The sequence below is a fragment of the Aquarana catesbeiana genome, linkage group LG04 (assembly GCF_042186555.1).
Source record: "Aquarana catesbeiana isolate 2022-GZ linkage group LG04, ASM4218655v1, whole genome shotgun sequence".
NCBI classification, from domain to species: domain Eukaryota; kingdom Metazoa; phylum Chordata; class Amphibia; order Anura; family Ranidae; genus Aquarana; species Aquarana catesbeiana.
In genome coordinates this window covers 9,134,216-9,152,491 of record NC_133327.1, presented here as the reverse complement: position 1 = coordinate 9,152,491, position 18,276 = coordinate 9,134,216, and the positions used below count along the sequence as shown (strand labels likewise).

The 18,276-nt window shown below is 43.1% G+C and overlaps 1 long non-coding RNA gene across 1 annotated transcript; it reads left to right on the top strand.

Moving 5' to 3' along the window:
- Positions 1-350: 350 nt before the first annotated feature.
- On the top strand, positions 351-17,600 carry LOC141139031 (uncharacterized). The gene is made up of 4 exons (XR_012243707.1): positions 351-500; positions 3,129-3,224; positions 6,330-6,503; positions 17,466-17,600. It is a non-coding gene; the product is annotated as an uncharacterized lncRNA (long non-coding RNA).
- Positions 17,601-18,276: the final 676 nt, after the last annotated feature.

The following is an 18,276-nucleotide window of genomic DNA, read 5'->3' as shown; positions in this document are numbered from 1 at the left end:
GTCACAGTGAGGACCTATGTAAAATTATCAACCAAATATTTGGGTTCTTTTGTCCTGAATAAGCTGGGTTCAGCAGAGAAATGCGTTGACAGAGGGAATACTGCTTTACAATTGTGATTTGTTCTGTATCATGCCTTTTGTTTCATAATGCATTGTATTTCTGGTATAGATATAGTTGTTTTTGGTACAAGTCACCCATATAAGGTTGTGTTTACCCACTGTTATTAATGCTGTGGATATATGTTCTTTTCTTTAATTACTGAGATGCACCATAATCCTCAGTTTTTCAAGTTTTGGTATAAATAAAAGTATTCTTATTTTTTATTTATTTATTTTTTTACTTTTTGGGAGCTTTCTTTGCTCACATTGATATGCTTGACTACCTCAATATTTGTAAATGCTAAATACTGAAAGAGAAACATAGTCACCCTCTTTCTGTTGAGAGCGTCCCATCAGTTACAGCCCTGTTCCCACAGAGCAGTGAACGTCTTCTATTTCAGGTAAGAAATATTATTCTCGGAGCCATAATTTTGACTGTGGTAGAGTAAAATGATCTAGTTTATGGTCCTGTGACAAGTAAAACAACCACTGTGTAATGGGAGAACAAGCTGCATGATTGTCAATGTAGGTTTACAGGAAGATGTTCACAGCATACAGAGCATATTGGATATTTGCACATTGTCATTGCAATGTTAGTCAGAATTATTTTGTAGCATACCTGCACAGTTTATATTTGTTCTATGTACTGTATAATTGTTCTGTCAGTTACACCCCTTTTCCCCCCAGAGTGATGACTATCCTCTATTTGATTGCAGCTGCCATTTAATAAAGCATGCTAATTACTCCCACCCACTTTTGCACTGTGGAGATTATTAACCATATTTGCAACATATAGACTGTATTTAAATTTATTAGGTAAAATCTGGGTATCATTGTTTGTTTTAATTAAGCACTGGGCACTAATTGTCAAAAGAGTGTATTCTATTCCTGATATGATTTCTTATGCCATGTAATGTGGAACTGTCATACCAGTCTCTGTGTATCGGATCATCTTCAGTCTCTGCAGTATTCCCAGATCCATATTCCGGTTCCTGAGGACTGTGTCCACAACCTAAAGATCACAAGAGATGCTAGTATTTTCCTCTATGGCTTTGGTGGATAACAAATCTGGCTCTTCTCCTGACATACTTTGGTGGGAAGTTCCCTTGGCTGAAATGTTTGTTAGAGAACATGTTATAATACAAGCTATTTCCAATAGGCCTGTTTAGTTGAATGTTAGAGCTTTGTATAGTTTTATGTTATGCTCCTGTCTGTATTTGCTGTATTCTGTTGTTTCTTTGGGGACCAAAGACTCTGGGTGGGGGGAGTGTGTAGCCCCTGGTTGAAAAGGGTACTATGTCTGGCAATAGGGGCTGGGCTTTAAATCCCTGCTTCTGCCCTGCACATCCTCTATTCCTCTCAAGCTGTTAAAATGGATGTATGGGGTTTTTTTGGTTTTTTTTTTCAGAATCATACTTTCCTAGATGGATGCAGCATTGGTCTGATGCTGCATCTGTCCCCTGGCACCTCCAACACTGAGAACCGAGCAATCGAACACCGCCGATCGCTTGGTTGTCACAGCTCCCTGAGCAGATAGCTGCTGACTGTCAGTCAGCAGCTCTCTGTTCTGCACCCCCGCGCTCACTAGAGTGCTGGGCTGTGAAGGGGCAGGAGTGGGTCGCCAGCCTCTCAGCGGCTCGCTGAGAGGCTAAGCCGGGTGTCGGTCCAGGCATGTGGGCATATCCTGACTCCATTGTTGCAACAAGCTTTGGCTGTACATCTCCTTTAAGGACTATAGACAGCTACAGAAAAAGCTGAACCAAAGCCTTGTCACCAGAGATTGCAGAGAGGAAGAGGACAGTGAGCTTTGGATTGTGGGAAGGACAGATTGACACTTTGCAACCAATATATTGTCCTGGTTGCCTGTTTGTATTGTCAGGATTGCCCTATGGTATGCCACAAATTGGCAGGCTTGTCCCTATGTAGCCCACATTGTCTTGGTTACCCATTTGTAGTCTATGATAATTGTCAGGGTCGCCGCTTGATAGCCCACGTATTGTCAGGATAGCCTGTTTGTAGTCCATGTATTGTCAGGATAGGCTGATTGTAGTCCATGTATGGTCAGGGTTGCCTGTTTGCATTATACATGTTGTAAAGTCAGCACCATTTTTTTAGTGGAACATATTTTTGCAATGCAATGTAATCCTTTTCAGGCTTGTCAACCCTTATACACGTTGTTATCTTGGCTCTGACCTCTATTGGTAACTGCACGCAATACAAACCCTAACTAGTAGCTTTAACCCCCTTCCACCTTTTTGAATGAAATTCCACATACAGTATGCCCATTGTGTTGTCCCATATAAGTCTTTTTTTTTTTCTTAGTATTAGATTTTTAAGTTCTGGGGTAACGCTCTGCGTTTCCACAAAAAAAAAAATTCTCTGGGAAAAGTAGTAGTCATATTATTTTTTTCTAATTAAGTTTTTTCTGAATAATGAAGGAATTTCTAAGTATGGTATCTTCCATTTCACAGCTTTGTGAAGCTGTGATTATTTTTATGGACTTTGGTGGTCATTCTTCTAGAAAAAGTTGGAGGCTATGGGTGGTGGGCTACAATCCTCAGGTAAGGTGTGCCATTTGTAAAGGAAAGGCTTTAGGTTATTCTGTTGGAAAAATACATTGACAATAATTACTTATTTAATGGAAACAACCATATCTTGTTAAATAACTTGAAGGCCCATAAGTGAATAATTTTGATAATTAGGCCCTTATCATAAGCAATGACAAGTAGCAGAATTACCCTTAATCCACTATTTTGGTCCTTGGACAATCATGACTTGTTTATGGCAAATAAACTGAACTAAGAATTCTTCAGAGTGAACGAGGAATTCCACATCCGATTGAATGTGATGGATTTGGCAAATATTTTTGACTTATTTGTCAACTTTCCTAGACCAATAACCTAATAACTATTTAAAAAATCATTAATTGTTGAGTTACTAACAGATTGAGAAACTGGGAACTATATCAAAATATAACATTTTGTTTCAATTCCTGACCTGTCCTAATTGGTTATAAAATCAATTTGCAGAGCTGATAATCAGAGGTATATTCCCAGCAGACATGAAGGTGATGGTGGTATCTCTCTTCCTTCTGGGGACAGTCCTGTTCCAAGCAGGGACTGCAAGTAAGTGGATCTATTCCATGACTACTATTCCTTCCCTAAGCCTTTTCTTTTATTCCTCCCTCTCTCTGTTTATATTATGTATAATTCTTAGAAATGTATCATAAATGATGTAAGACCTCAGCAAACTTAGTATGTTTATCTAAAACAACCAAAGTCATTAAAGAGAGTGTTCATTAGAAATCATTAAAAATAGCAGGTAGTATAAATATATAAAACTGACTTGATATTAGCTGCTTTCAATCCCCTGTAGACCACTCACAGGGAGAAGGAGTGGCAGCACTAAGAGACAGTAAGGTGTGCTGGATTCACATAAAATGGAACCTGAAGACAGACTGAGAGAGCAGAGGAATGAGCTCATTACCTTGCTGTTGCTCCTTCCTTTTCCAGTCACAGGTGAGAGCTGGGAAGGTGACCAGGCTACATTGCATAACTGCAGAAAAGAAAAGTAGTAATCAATGCCACTCTGGAAATGTTCTCTTCTTCTTAATCTCTCCAAATACTATTGGGTTCCCACCTGAGAGCAATTCCCTGCTCTGTAGGCTAGTGTTAAAAGGAATAAGCGGCCGCATACCAATGAAATCACAAGTTAAAAAAAAAAATGTAATCCTATAAGACAAGCTCACCTTCCCCAACATATTTTGCCCAAGAAAAGGACTTTAATTACAGTATAAGCAAAAAAGCAGTGCCAATAGTTGATGTACACAACCCCTAGTTTGGGACATACATCAGGTGCTTAGTACACACCAAAGCAATGGAGTACCAAACAGTGCATTTTATAAGTATGTGTAAAGCAGGCAGGGACGTAGATGTGGTGGGGGGTCAGGGGGGTTCACTCCCCTGAGCATCCTGCCAAAAATGAAAATTGTCCCTGCCCTGCTATCGCACATGACACCAACGCTGCTACAACAGGCAGCACAGCAGTCAGTCAATGGAGGGCAGGGTGAATAATGCAACAGGTAAGGTGTAGGGCACAGACACTTCTGCTGTTACGGCCAGGTTGGACTAGACTCCCGGCTGACAGATCAAATACCACCAGTATAGACACAGCACGAGTGGGTGGTGCCTGTAGCCCTACCCAGGGACCGCCTTTACCCTCTGTACTGCCGTTTCCCGCCTTGGACTTGGGAGGAGCTTGGCCTAGAGCAGAGAATGAGCAAGGGCTGGCTGCTAGCAATGCTGTGTAGCCACAGCTGCTGCATGAACTGCTGCTGGGTAGCTGAGCCTCCCTCTTTCCCTTTGGGCTCTCCGCTTCAGAGACTAAGTGTCATCACAGTCCACTTACCACTGCTGTGCTGCCATAGATGATGGCAACTGGTAAAGTTATTCACTAATAACTGGGTTACTGTTTTCCACTGCTTGGTACTGACAGTCCAGCCTGCTTCCGGCAGTCATGTTCTGCTTAGCTGTCTAACATCATTTCCTCCTCTCCAATGCCTTTCTATGTTTTCAATTTCCCAAGATTTAAGAGAACTGGGATCTCTGCCATGGACATGTTTAAAATGTTTAGAGACGCTGTGCGTTGTTACCCCTTTTTTTATATTTTTCGCATGTTCTGCTATTCTAACCTGCAAACTTCTGGTTTTACGTCCAATATATTGTAGCCCCCAGCCACATATAGAGAACCCCTCTGGAGGAACAGGTGACAAGATCTTTAATATTATATATTTTATGGGTACTATTAGATGTAATTTTTTCCTCTTTTTATGTTATCCGTGTCTACATGCTAAGCATTTACCACATGCATGGAACCCTGAAAAAAAAAACTAAATAATTTATTACTCTTTTTCTTGGGGTAATCTATTACCCCTAAGGCTATTTTATCTCTTAAAGAAGGCGCCTTTTTTATATATATAAACCCTGGGATGGCTGGTAAGTGGGGACCTAATACTCTATATTTTAGTAGAATGTTCCAGTGTTTTAATTAATCTCTCAACCTCTTTATATTGCATATTAAAATCTAACATAACCTTATATTCATAACTTTGTGACCCAGTACCTCCTTTGTTATGCAGCAACACCTCCATATTAAAAACCTTAATTTTTTTCTACTTCAATAGTTTCCGCTTGATAACCTTTTTGTACAAACCTATTTGCCAGAATTTCTGCTTGTTGTAGATAATCTGTCTCTCGGGAAAATGTCCTACAAATTCTTACAAATTGTCCCTTAGGGATATTAAATAACCCTGATTTGTGGTGACAGCTATCCAAAAAAAGGTAGGCATTGCGATCTGTAGGTTCAAAATAGTTCCATGTATATAACCGACCCTCTTTAAATATCTCTAAATCTAAAAAATTAATACTATAATAATTAGTGGTCCATGTCAACCTGATATTTTTATTATTCATATTAATTTCATCCATAAAAGATTTGAAGGTGGTGATATCCCCCTTCCAAATAAGCATGAGATCATCAATAAACCTTTTATAAAATATTAGTTCCCTAGCGCGATCTTTTATTATCTTCTCTTCTTCCCAGTGAGTCATGAACAGGTTTGCCACACTGGGGGCAAACCTGGCCCTTATGGCTACTCCCTTGACCTGAAAAAAATATTGCTAGCTTAGACTAAGAGAATTAACACTCACATACACTATATTACCAAAGTACTGAGACGCCTACCTTTACACGCACATAAACTTTATTGGCATCTTGGTCTTAGTCTTGCTGAGACTACGCTGACTGAAGACCTGAAGCTTCCCACTTGTCTCTTTTTCTCTTCTGCCCCAGGGGCAGAGCCCCCAGTTTAGGGGTCCCCTTCAGACAACTGGACCCTGGACTCTGCTCCCGACTGCTAGGCCTCAGAGTATTTATGGGGTTCCCTCCACATACTGAGCATGCCCTTTCAGAGATTCACTGGAGACCCATAAATATTCAGGCTGCATTGTTCTGCTCAAAACCTTCCAGAACACTGTAGAAGACAAGGTAAAGCAGAAGACCAGCAACCTGTGAGACACTGCACAGCTCCTTACACAATTAACTCCATGCTCCTCTGCCTACAGAGGAGCCAACTAAATTTACCTAATACAAGCAACCAGTCAGGGTGCTACACTAAAGTCATGTGACCCAAGTAACAAATCCATGCCAAAAAATTTTCCTGTTTATTGCAGGTGGAAAAAGTGGACGGTGTCCTCCCTCCAATGAGCCTGCCCAGCCCCAATGTGCATATATGATCTATGAAGGCTGTATGATAGATAAGCACTGTGCGGGCAAACAGAAGTGTTGCAACTGGGGCTGTAACTACAGTTGCAAGAATCCAATTTAGTGAGCTGAGCTAAACTTAGGTAAGTCTGCCATTTGCCATAAAGAGATAAAATGATTGTCCCATGGGGAGATGGTCATAGATGGATCCTTAGGCTTGTAGAGAATAATTTGTGTTCAGTAGGCTTAGATCTGACTGGTAGGCTAGTGCTGAGAAAGAGTAACAGCATAGGACAATTTATGAGCAGCAATTGGAAATTCAACAAAGGACAGGTTGTTTCTTACGATGGAAATACAACCTTACATGATCAGAGTGTCCTTTTACCACTTGCGGACCACTCACCTGCTGAAATGTACTTTGGACGGACAGCCCATACAGGCACATCGACATACTAGTACTTTGTTGCCTGTTTCCAGGTTTAGGGCACCTACTGTGATTATACACAGCGCAAATTTGTCACCAGGTCGAGGTCAACAATTTATCAACGGGACCTGCTGATCAACTGTGTCCAATCACAGCCCTGTGTTAATTGTCAGAGAGAGCAATCTCTCTCCGTTTCTTATCCCTCTAGGGCAGGGAGAAGAAACAAAGGGATATTTTGTAAAAAACAGCACACATTACCCACTTTTAGGCACACATTTAACCCCTTGGTTACCCGGGATGTTAACCCCTTCACATGAGCACGCAATTTTTAGTTAAAGTAGCAAAGTGCGTATAGCAAAAACTGGCCTGGTCATTGTGACAGACTCACCCAGGACAGAAGCTTTTGGAGGGTACTGAATGCTAGCCTCTTGCCTACCGACTATGGGCCCTGGCATTTGAGAGAGCTACAAGCATTTAGGAAGATATTCTGTTATGTAATGCAAAAGGACATTGTTAAGGAGGCCATGATGCTCTCTGCCAGCTTGGAGTGGTTGGTATATTGTCTCATTTTGTTGTGTACTCTTTGCTGGGTCATTTGGGGTGTGGCTGTATTCCAATGTTCTATTGTGTCTGTCTGCCTTGGATATTATGGTATGTGTGTGTAGATTAGCTGTGAGATTTGTGGGGGGCGAATTCCTCCAACAGCTCTCACTGCTGATTGGACAGTCTACCCCGCCCGGAATGCAAAGGTAGGGGGATTGTCCAGAGTATTACCTGTGTATCTGTGTTTTCAATAAACTGTCCATGTTTAGCAACCAAACAAGTATTGTCTTGTTTTCTGGTTGTTAGTGGTTGGAATATCTGATATCTATATTCAGACTGGGAGGAAGCGGTATATGACAAAAGCACTCAAGAGGATTCTTTCCCTGGTATTAGGGCCCAAATTATGACCTTGCACACAGACTCAATGCTTTCATAAAACACCCCTGGTTGCATCATAAGGATGGGTGCCATGTGGCAACTATATTTAAACCTGGAAGTGCCCAGTGGCTTCTACGAAAAGAAGCAGGGAACTTTTATGCAGACTATGCTGCAGTAGATATTTAAATGCCTTCTCTATGCGGCAGAGCTGCAATATGTAGGTGGGGCTTTGTGTGGGTGTGGCTTGAGTGTGAGTGGGGACACAGAGGGTCCTGTGATCTCCTTTCGCCTGGGGCCCCATAAGTTGTCAGTCCACCCCTGGGTGGTACAATCATTTCCTGATATGATCGTTATCTGGTAGCCATTGTGTCATGTGTTTTCTGGGGAATTCAGAAGCATGGAAAATGTTCTTTTTTTTTGCCCCCTCAGGAGTTATAAATAGGGATGAGCTCAATGTTCGGGTGTTCACCCGTTCGCCGAACAGCAAACATTATTGGGCGTTCACGGAAAATTTGAGCTCCACGGAATGCCTCATAATTCACTCTGCTAAGAGAGCCATAATTGGCCAAAGGCAGGGTGCTCAGGGGGACTAAGTCCAAGCCCCACACTATATAAGGCTGCTTACACAGCAGCTGTGTGTAGTGTTGTTGGCATGGACAGAGAGATAGCTTGATTTAGATTAAGCAGGCAGGTTATTCAGTTAGTGGGAGTGTATTTGATATACATATATATAGTCAGTCTAGTATATATATATATATATATATATATATATATATATATATATATATATATATATACAGTGGGGACGGAAAGTATTCAGACCCCCTTAAATTTTTCATTTTTTAAGTTCATTTTTTACCTCATTAATGTACACACAGCACCCCATATTGACAGAAAAACACAGAATTGTTGACATTTTTGCAGATTTATTAAAAAAGAAAAACTGAAATATCACATGGTCCTAAGTATTCAGACCCTTTGCTGTGACACTTATATATTTAACTCAGGTGCTGTCCATTTCTTCTGATTATCCTTGAGATGGTTCTACACCTTCATTTGAGTCCAGCTGTGTTTGATTATACTGATTGGACTTGATTAGGAAAGCCACACACCTGTCTATATAAGACCTTACAGCTCACAGTGCATGTCAGAGCAAATGAGAATCATGAGGTCAAAGGAACTGCCTGAAGAGCTCAGAGACAGAATTGTGGCAAGGCAGAGATCTGGCCTTACAAAAAATTTCTGCTGCACTTAAGGTTCCTAAGAAAAGAGTGGCTTCCATAATCCTTAAATGGAAGATGTTTGGGATGACCAGAACCCTTCCTAGAGCTGGCCGTCTGGCCAAACTGAGCTATCGGGGGGAGAAGAGCCTTGGTGAGAGAGGTAAAGAAAAACCCAAAGATCACTGTGGCTGAGCTGCAGAGATGCAGTCAGGAGATATGAGAAAGTTGTAGAAAGTTAACCATCACTGCAGCCCTCCACCAGTCGGGGCTTTATGGCAGAGTGGCCCGACGGAAGCCTCTCCTCAGTTCAAAACACATGAAAGCCTGCATGGAGTTTGCTAAAAAATACCTGAAGGACTCCAAGATTGTGAAAAATAAGATTCTTTGGTCTGATGAGACCAAGATAGAACTTTTTAGCCTTAATTCTAAGCGGTATGTGTGGAGAAAACCAGGCACTGCTCATCACCTGTCTAATACAGTCCCAAAAGTGAAGCATGGTGGTGGCAGCGCCATGCTGTGGGGGTGTCTTTCAGCTGCAGGGACAGGACAACTGGTTGCAATTGAGGGAAAGATGAATGCGGCCAAGTACAGAGATATCCTGGACAAAAACCTTCTCCAGAGTGCTCAGGACCTCAGACTGGGCCGAAGGTTTACCTTCCAACAAGACAATGACCCTAAGCACACAGCTAAAATAACAAAGGAGTGGCTTCACAGCAACTCCGTGACTGTTCTTGAATGGCCCAGCCAGAGCCCTGACTTAAACCCAATTGAGCATCTTTGGAGAGACCTAAAAATGGCTGTCCACCAACGTTTACCATCCAACGTGACAAAACTGGAGAGGTTCTCCAAGGAGGAATGGCAGAGGATCCCCAAATCCAGGTGTGAAAAACTTGTTGCATCTTTCCCAAAAAGACTCATGGCTGTATTAGATCAAAAGGGTGCTTCTACTAAATACTGAGCAAACGGTCTGAATACTTAGGACCATGTGATATTTCAGTTTTTCTTTTTTAATAAATCTGCAAAAATGTCAACAATTCTGTGTTTTTCTTTCAATATGGGGTGCTGTGTGTACATTAATGAGGAAAAAAATGAACTTAAATGATTTTAGCAAATGGCTGCACTATAACAAAGAGTGAAAAATTTAAGGGGGTCTGAATACTTTCTGTCCCTACTGTATATACTCTGAATTTAGCATAGACTATATATTCAGTGTTTACTCGATATTCAGTCAGTGCAGGCAGTGTATTAATATATAGATATACTCTGCATCCAGTGTAGCCTATATCTACAGTGCATTCCGTGATGTACTGTTTCTAATACACTTCAGGCAGTTTTTCACAGTATCTAATACAGTGTGTACAATTTCTACTACACTTCTGGTGGTGTACACAGTACACAATACAGTGCAGCCATAGTACAGCTGCTAATAGAGTGCAGGCGGTGTACACAGTATCTAATACAGTGTGTACAGTTTCTACTACACTTCTGGTGGTGTACACAGTATACAATACAGTGTAGTGTGGTGTTGCAAAACAAAAAATACATCATGTCTGGAAGGCCACCAAGGAGAGGCAGACGCTCACAGGCCACTAAAAGAGGGCAAGCAGCCTCTGTGATTACAGTCAACAGTGGTGGTCGTGGACATGGTGAGGTGAGAGAGGTGATGGAGGAGGGGGAGGAGGCACAACTCCAACGAGGCAGGATGTCCTCTAGGGGGCAGCTTAAGGGCAACCACCCTATTGCATCACACTGCAGAGCTCCACAGGTGCAGGGCGCTGCTGACTCCCCGCTGACTTTTAAAAGTTCCTTGGTGTGGGCCTTTTTCAACACGTGTGCAGCAGATTGCACCATTGCTGTTTGCAACCTATGTCTGAGGCAGATCAAGCGTGGCCAGAACAGCAGCTGCTTGGGCACCACATGCCTGACCAGACATATGACGACCTGCCATGCAGTCCGTTGGCAACAGCACTTGAAAGACTGACATCAAAGAAAAAGGCAGACTTCTCCTTGCTCCTCATCTCGGATCTCCAACCCTACTATAGCTTCAGTTCTCTCAAAAACCTGCATGGAATGAAGGTATAGCAATAGGTGTCCCAAGTACTTGCAGCCAATCTGCTAGCAGCACACCATCATCTGATATTAGCAGGCAAATTTCCCTACCCCAGTTGCTGAAAGAAATTCGGTCCCAGCCATCCACATGTTCAGCGTCTAAATGCTAGCTTGGCCAAATTGCTAGCACTGCAACTGCTGCCTTTTCAGCTGGTAGACTCTGCCCCTTTTCATGAATTTGTGGAATGTGCTGTACCTCAATGGCAGGTTCCAAAACACCATTGCTTTTCACAGAAGGCCATTCCAGTTCTCTACTGGGATGTGGAAGGCAATGTTTTGGCCTTGTTGGACAGGGCGGTCAGCAGTAAGGTTCATATTACCGCTGACTCATGGTCCAGCAGGCATTACCTTTCTTTCATGGCGCACTGGGTAACTCTGCTGGGAGCTGGGAAGGGTGCAGGACAGGGTTCAATGTTATTGGAGCTTGTTCCGCCACCACGCCTCCAAAATGCTAGTGGTGATTCTGCCACAGCTCTCTCCTCCACCCCCTCCTCTTCTTCTTCCTCTATGGCCTCTTCTGCAGATTTGTCCTCTGAACCAGCGATGCTCTGTAAGCATTCAAGGGGCTACACAAGCAATCAGGCTAAAAGATGCCATGTGGTGCTTGAGTTGGTCTGCCTAGGGGACAGGAGTCACACTGGGGCAGAAATTCTGTCAGCTCTGCAGGGGCAGGCTCAGAGGTGTTTGATGCCATGCCAGCTTCAGCCAGGAATGGTTGTATGTGACAATGGCACCAACCTTCTCTCCGCCCTCTGACAGGGACAATTGACCCATGTTCCATGTTTGACACACATCCTGAATTTGGTGGTGCAGCGATTCTTGAGCATGTACCCAGGCTTACAGAATCTCCTGAGGCAGGCCAGAAAAGTCTGTGGTCATTTCCGCTGGTCACACAATGCCAGTGCTGGGCTGGCTGACATTCAAAGGGAATGCAACCTGCCCACCAACCGCCTCATTTATGAAATGCCCACCAACTCAACATTGGCAATGCTGCAGCGGCTGCACACACAGCAGAGGGCCATCAATGAGTACCTGTGCGAGTATGGCACCAGGACAGGGTCAGGGGAGCTTGGCTTCTTTTCGCTATGCCAGTGGCTACTGATCAAGGATGCATGCACTGTCCTGTCACCATTTGAGGAGGCCACGACGATGGTGAGCAGTGACAATCCATGCATCAGTGACACTGTTCCTCTAGTCTTCCTGTTGGAGCACATGCTTTGTGGAATCATGGAGAGGGCACTTGAGGCAGAACAGCAGGAGGAAGAGGAGGACTCCCTTTCCTCTCAAGGCCCCCTTTATTCAGATAGCATTCCTGCGGGCCCACCAAACACACAGCAAGAAGAGGAGGAGGAGGATTGTGTCAGGAGGATAACACTCAGCAGCAGTCTTCAAGGGATGGTTTTCAGTCCACATAAACCCAAGGAGTTGTACATTTCTTGGAGGAGGCAGTTACGGATCATGTAATCCTTAGTGACTCTGAGGACTCAGAATCAAATGCCTCTGCAAACTTGCGCTGCATGGCCTCCCTGATTCTGCAAAGCCTGCGAAAGGACCCTAGGATTTGTGGTATCAAGGAGAGGGATCATTACTGGCTGGCAACCCTTCTTGATCCACGTTACAAGGGTAAGGTTGCAGAGCTCATCCTGCCTTCGCAGAGGGAGCAGAGGATGAAACATCTTCAGGAGGCCTCGAAGAAAGTTTTGTGCAATGCATTTCCAGACCCTGGGAGGTTACAATTTCCTGGTGCTGGACAAAGTTTTGCTGAGGCTTCATTCAGTCAGAGGAAGAGCGGTGGAGAAGGTGGCCGGCTGACCGATGCCTTTAAACAATTTTTCAGTCCTCAGCGCCAAGGTCTGATTGGTTCAAGCAACCATCACCAGCATCTGCATTACATGGTGCAGGAATATCTAGGGGCAAGAACAGACTTGGAGACCTTTCCAAAATAGTATCCACTGGGTTACTAGGTCTTGAGGATGGACCAGTGGCCAGAACTTGCTTAATATGCAATTGAGCAACTGGGCGGTCCTGCATTCAGCATTCTTTCTGAACGCACATTTAGTGCTGCTGGAAGGTTTGTAATGGATTAAAGAGTGCGCCTGTCCACAGACTCCGTTGATAGGCTCACATTCATAAAAATGAATCAGTCTTGGATCAGCAGCTATCAAGCACCTGATGCTGATGTAACTGATTGAATTTGCTTTTGATCTGGGATCCCTTGAAGACTGCCTATGCTGACTATCCTATTCCTCCTCAATCTTGATGATGCTAGCTTCCAACAATATTTTTGGTGTAGGGCACCACCACCAACACCCAAGGCCCAATTTTTCTGCCCCTGTTTAACAGGGGCATGTAATTACAATTTTTGATCTAATATTTCACAGCAGGGCCCATTTCTGCGCCCAACAAGAGTATCTGTGAGGGGTTACAGTGTTGAAGCACCACCACCACCAAAGGCCCAATTTTTCTGCCCCTGTTTAAGAGGGGCATGTAATTACAATTCTTGATATAATATTTCACAACAGGGCCCGTTCCTACGCCCAACAAGAGTAATTGTGAGGGCTTACAGTGTTCTGGTACCACCAACACGTAAGGCCCAATTTTCTGCAGAGTATATAGGGCAGGCCGCATAGTATATATACTTCTGTTCAGAGTATACAGTGCCTTGGTGCCCCTACACCATTTTTTTTTAAATTTGGGTGCGGGGTTCCCCTTAATATTCATACCAGACCTGAAGGGCCTGGTATGGATTTTGGGGGTAACATCCACGCCATTTTTTTGGGGTATTTGTAGTATTTTTATCTATATCCGACAATAAATTACAGCCGCGAGCAGTTTTAAGTGAAATTTTTTCCTTTAGAAATGTCATTTTGCTGTGTCACTGTTATAAACATGGGAAAGATACGCTACTTTACAGGCTTACTAAGGACACCCCCAAGCACGATATTTAACCACTTCAATACCAGGCACTTAGACACCTTCCCGCCCAGACCAATTTTCAGCTTTCAGCGCTGTCGCAATTTGAATGACGATTGCGCGGTCATGCTACACTGTACCCAAACAAATTTTTTATCATTTTGTTCCCACAAATAGAGCTTTCTTTTGGTGGTATTTGATCACCTCTGCGGTTTTTATTTTTTGCGCAACAAATAAAAAAAGACCGAAAATTTTGAAAAAAAACAAGTTTTTCTTTGTTTCTGTTAAAACTTTTTTGTAAATAAGTACGTTTTCTTCTTCAATGACGGGCACTGATATGGCTGCACTGACGGGCACTGACGGGCACTGATACGGTGGCACTGATGGGCACCGATGAGGTGGCACCAATGAGGTGGCACTGATGAGGTGGCACTGACGGGCACTGATGATGGGCACTGATAGGTGGCACTGATGGGCACTGATAGGCGGCACTGATGGGCACTGATAGGTGGCACTGGTATGCGGCACTGATGGGCACTCATAGGTGGCACAGATGGGCACTTATAGGCGGCACTGATGGGCACTCATAGGTGGCATTGATGGGCACTCATAGGTGGCATTGATGGTTACTTATGGGTGGCACTGATAGTTGGCACAGATGGGCATGGATGGGCACTGATAGATGGGCACTGATGGGCACGGATGGGCACTGACAGGTGGCATGAATGGACACTGATGGGTGGCACTGATGGCACTGCTTGTTTGCAGTGATGCCCCTAAGGGTGGCATTGCTGGGCATCACTGCAACATAATGGTGCCAATCAGTGCCCATTTGTGGGCACTGATTGGCACAGATTTGGCACACTGGGCACATGTGGATGGCCATGGGGTACATACCTGGCCATCCACATGTTGCCCCTTCCCTGGTGGTCCTAGTGGTGATCCCTGGTGGTCCAGTGTGGTGATCTGAGGGGGGGCTGCGCTGATAAACATAATTAGAAATTAATTAAAAATAATCAGCGCAGACCCCCCCTGCCAGGAGAGCCGCCGATCGGCTCTCCTCTACTCGCGTCTGTCAGACGCGAGTGAGGAAGAGCCGATCAATGGCTCTTCCTATTGACAGCGTGATCAGCCGTGATTGGACACGGCTGATCACGTGGTAAAGAGCCTCCGCCGGAGGCTCTTTACCAAGAACGGTGGAGCGGTGTGTCAGACTGACACACCGCTCCACCGATCGCCGCGATGCGTGCCCCCGGGGGCGCGCTGCGGCATGTTATCCTGCTGGACGTCATATGACGTCCAGTCAGGATAACAGAACCATTTCCCGGACGTCAATCCGCTATAGGGCGGGCGGGAAGTGGTTAAAGGAATATTTCATTTTTATTGTTTCACTTTAGGCATTATTAAAATCACTGCTCCCGAAAAAACGTCTGTTTTTAAAACTTTTTTGCATTGATACATGTCCCCCGGGGCAGGACCCGGGTCCCAAACACTTTTTATGGCGATAACTTGCATAGAAGCCTTTAAAATTAGCACTTTTGATTTTTCACGTTCGTGTCCCATAGACTTTAACGGTGTTTGCGTGTTTAAACACATTTTTTGCCTGTTCGCATGATCTGCTGCTAACCGAACTGGGGGGTGTTCAGCTCATCCCTAGTTATAAACATGACTCATGATGGAGAGACATATAATCTGCCCCTGTACAAAGCATTAGTAAGACCTCATCTGGAAAATGTAGACCATTTTGGGGCACCAGTTTGGAGAACTGGAGAGAGTGCAGAGAAGAACAACTAAAAGAATAATGGGCATGGAGGACCTTGGATATAGGGAAAGATTAGCTGAACTGAAGTACAGTATTCTTCCTTGAGAAGAGGTGATTAGAGAGAATATGCATAAATATATAAATGATCCATATAGTAAACTTCATCTTCATTTTTCACTTAAAGGTCCAGAGGACAAGGGGCCACTCTTTACGCTTTGCGCAAAAGAGGTTTACCTTCACATATGGAAAGGCTTCTTTACAGTAACTGTACATTAGTCTTCCAAAGGAGCTAGCTTTGGACATTTGTGTAGATTGCTTTAAAAAAGGGCAGGATGTGATGGCAAATGCTCAAAATATAACTGGCTAATAATATTTATAAGTAGCTTGTTGATCTAGTGAGTGTCTGCTTTAAAAAAAGCAAGTTAGACAAATCTTTGCCCTTGTAGCTCACACATGCCCAAAACATCAGCGATCCGCCTCCGTGTTTCACAGTAGGAATGGTGTACCTTTCATCATAGGCCTTGTTGACTCCTTTCCAAATGTAGCATTTATGGTTGTGGCCAAAAAGCTCAATTTTGGTCTCATCACTCCAAATGACTTTGTGCCAGAAGGTTTGAGGCTTGTCTTTGTGCTTTTTAGCGTATTGTAAGTGGGACAGTTTGTGGCATTTGCATAGTAATGGATTTCTTCTGGCGACTCGACCATGCAGCCCATCTTTCTTCAAGTGCCTCCTTATTGTGCATCTTGAAGCAGCCATACCACATGTTTTCAGAGAGTCCTGAATTTCCCCTGAAGTTATTTTCGGGTTTTTCTTTGCATCCTGAACAGTTTTCCTGGCAGTTGTGGCTGAAATGTTATTTGGTCTACCTGCCATTCAAACCCCTTGTGTGCATATTATCAGGCCAAAATCACCAGGGTATGTAAACTTTTGATCAGGGTCATTTGGGTAGTTTCAGTTGTCATTATGATTTAAAAAGAGTAAACACAGTTGATTGATAATAAACAGCCAAACACTAACCATGAGTGAAAGGAAAGTTTTTGTTTTATCATTCATATTCTCTGAAAAATGGCCAAGAAATCATAAATTCTGCCAGGGTATGTAAACTTATGAGCACAACTGTATATTTGAAATTAAATCTTTAATATTCTTTGGTAATAACATGGTGTGGGCAGATTTCTACCAGTCACATGCTGTGTCACGCCCCTCTCAAACTACATGTAATATCCTGCTCCCATTGTGTTTAGCTGGTTAGTAGGCATGGAGGAGGGGGAGTGAGTGGGTTGTCATTTACCACTGTGTATACGCCCACATGTGTGACTCTATAGTCACATGGGCTGCTCCAATGTGATAGGGAGGACATTTTTAGCATAGAAACTCACGGAAAACTGAGCATGTGCAGAGTTGCCAACACTGCCCTGCAAAATCCCTGGCTGAATTGGGGACATGGACAGAAGGGGGAGATAGAGAGCAGCAGGATCAACCATGCTTTTTCGCAGACTACAGAAAACAAATCTCATAGAGACTGAGTGAGTTTGAACAGCATGTAATACACCATTTACTGTTTTTTATGATGTGGGTTTACTGATACTTTAAGGATCTGAAGATGTAGGTTTTTAATTTATTTATTTTTTTTCTTTGGTTTAAACTTGATGAACAGATGTCTTTTTATCAACTTATCTATAACTGATTCTCTATATATAACTATGCGTAACGTTGGGAATATCACTGTAATAATTTTTCTCTTTCTTGAAGCTCCCCCCAGAATCCTCTGGATGGATGAACCCAATCTCATCAGATCAAAATGATCGCTAATCACCTCCAAATACATCCTCTGATGGCACTCTGTTATGAAGATGAAGAGAATTATTAAAACTCAGATTGGCCTAATTCCTGCCTTATGTGTATTATTTATACACATACATTTATATATACACACACACAGTATTTATAATATATATATATATATATATATATATATATATATATATATATATATATATATATACACACACTCACACATATATACACACACACACAGAGTATATATACTGTGTGTATATATATATATATATATATATATATATATATATATATATATATATATATATATATACAGATAAGGCCACCATTAGAAATCATAGGGCTGCATACAGCCTACCTAGCAGGGTCCCCCCACTCCCCTTAGTCAACCATAAAAAAGAGGTATCAGCCCCATACAGGAGGGCCAGTTCCACCCCCTTATCAGTGGCCCCCCTGTATATAGTGTACTGTACATAGCAATGATAGGAGAAATTATAAGTGATTGTAAAGTTATGGGAACATAATGGGGTATCTTTGGATAAAGCTAGATATGGTAGTCCAAGTTCTTGGGTAGCTTTATAAATCAGTCTGTTGAAAAGACCCTTTTTCCTGTTTAGCAATGAGAGAGTTTCTCATTAATTACCCACACTTGATACAGCTATACATGATACCCCCATTCTATGGCTTGAGGAATCCATACATACAGGGATTTTTTTTTCAGCGGGACCGCAGGGAACTCCAGAACTGGATGGGGTGCCGGGGT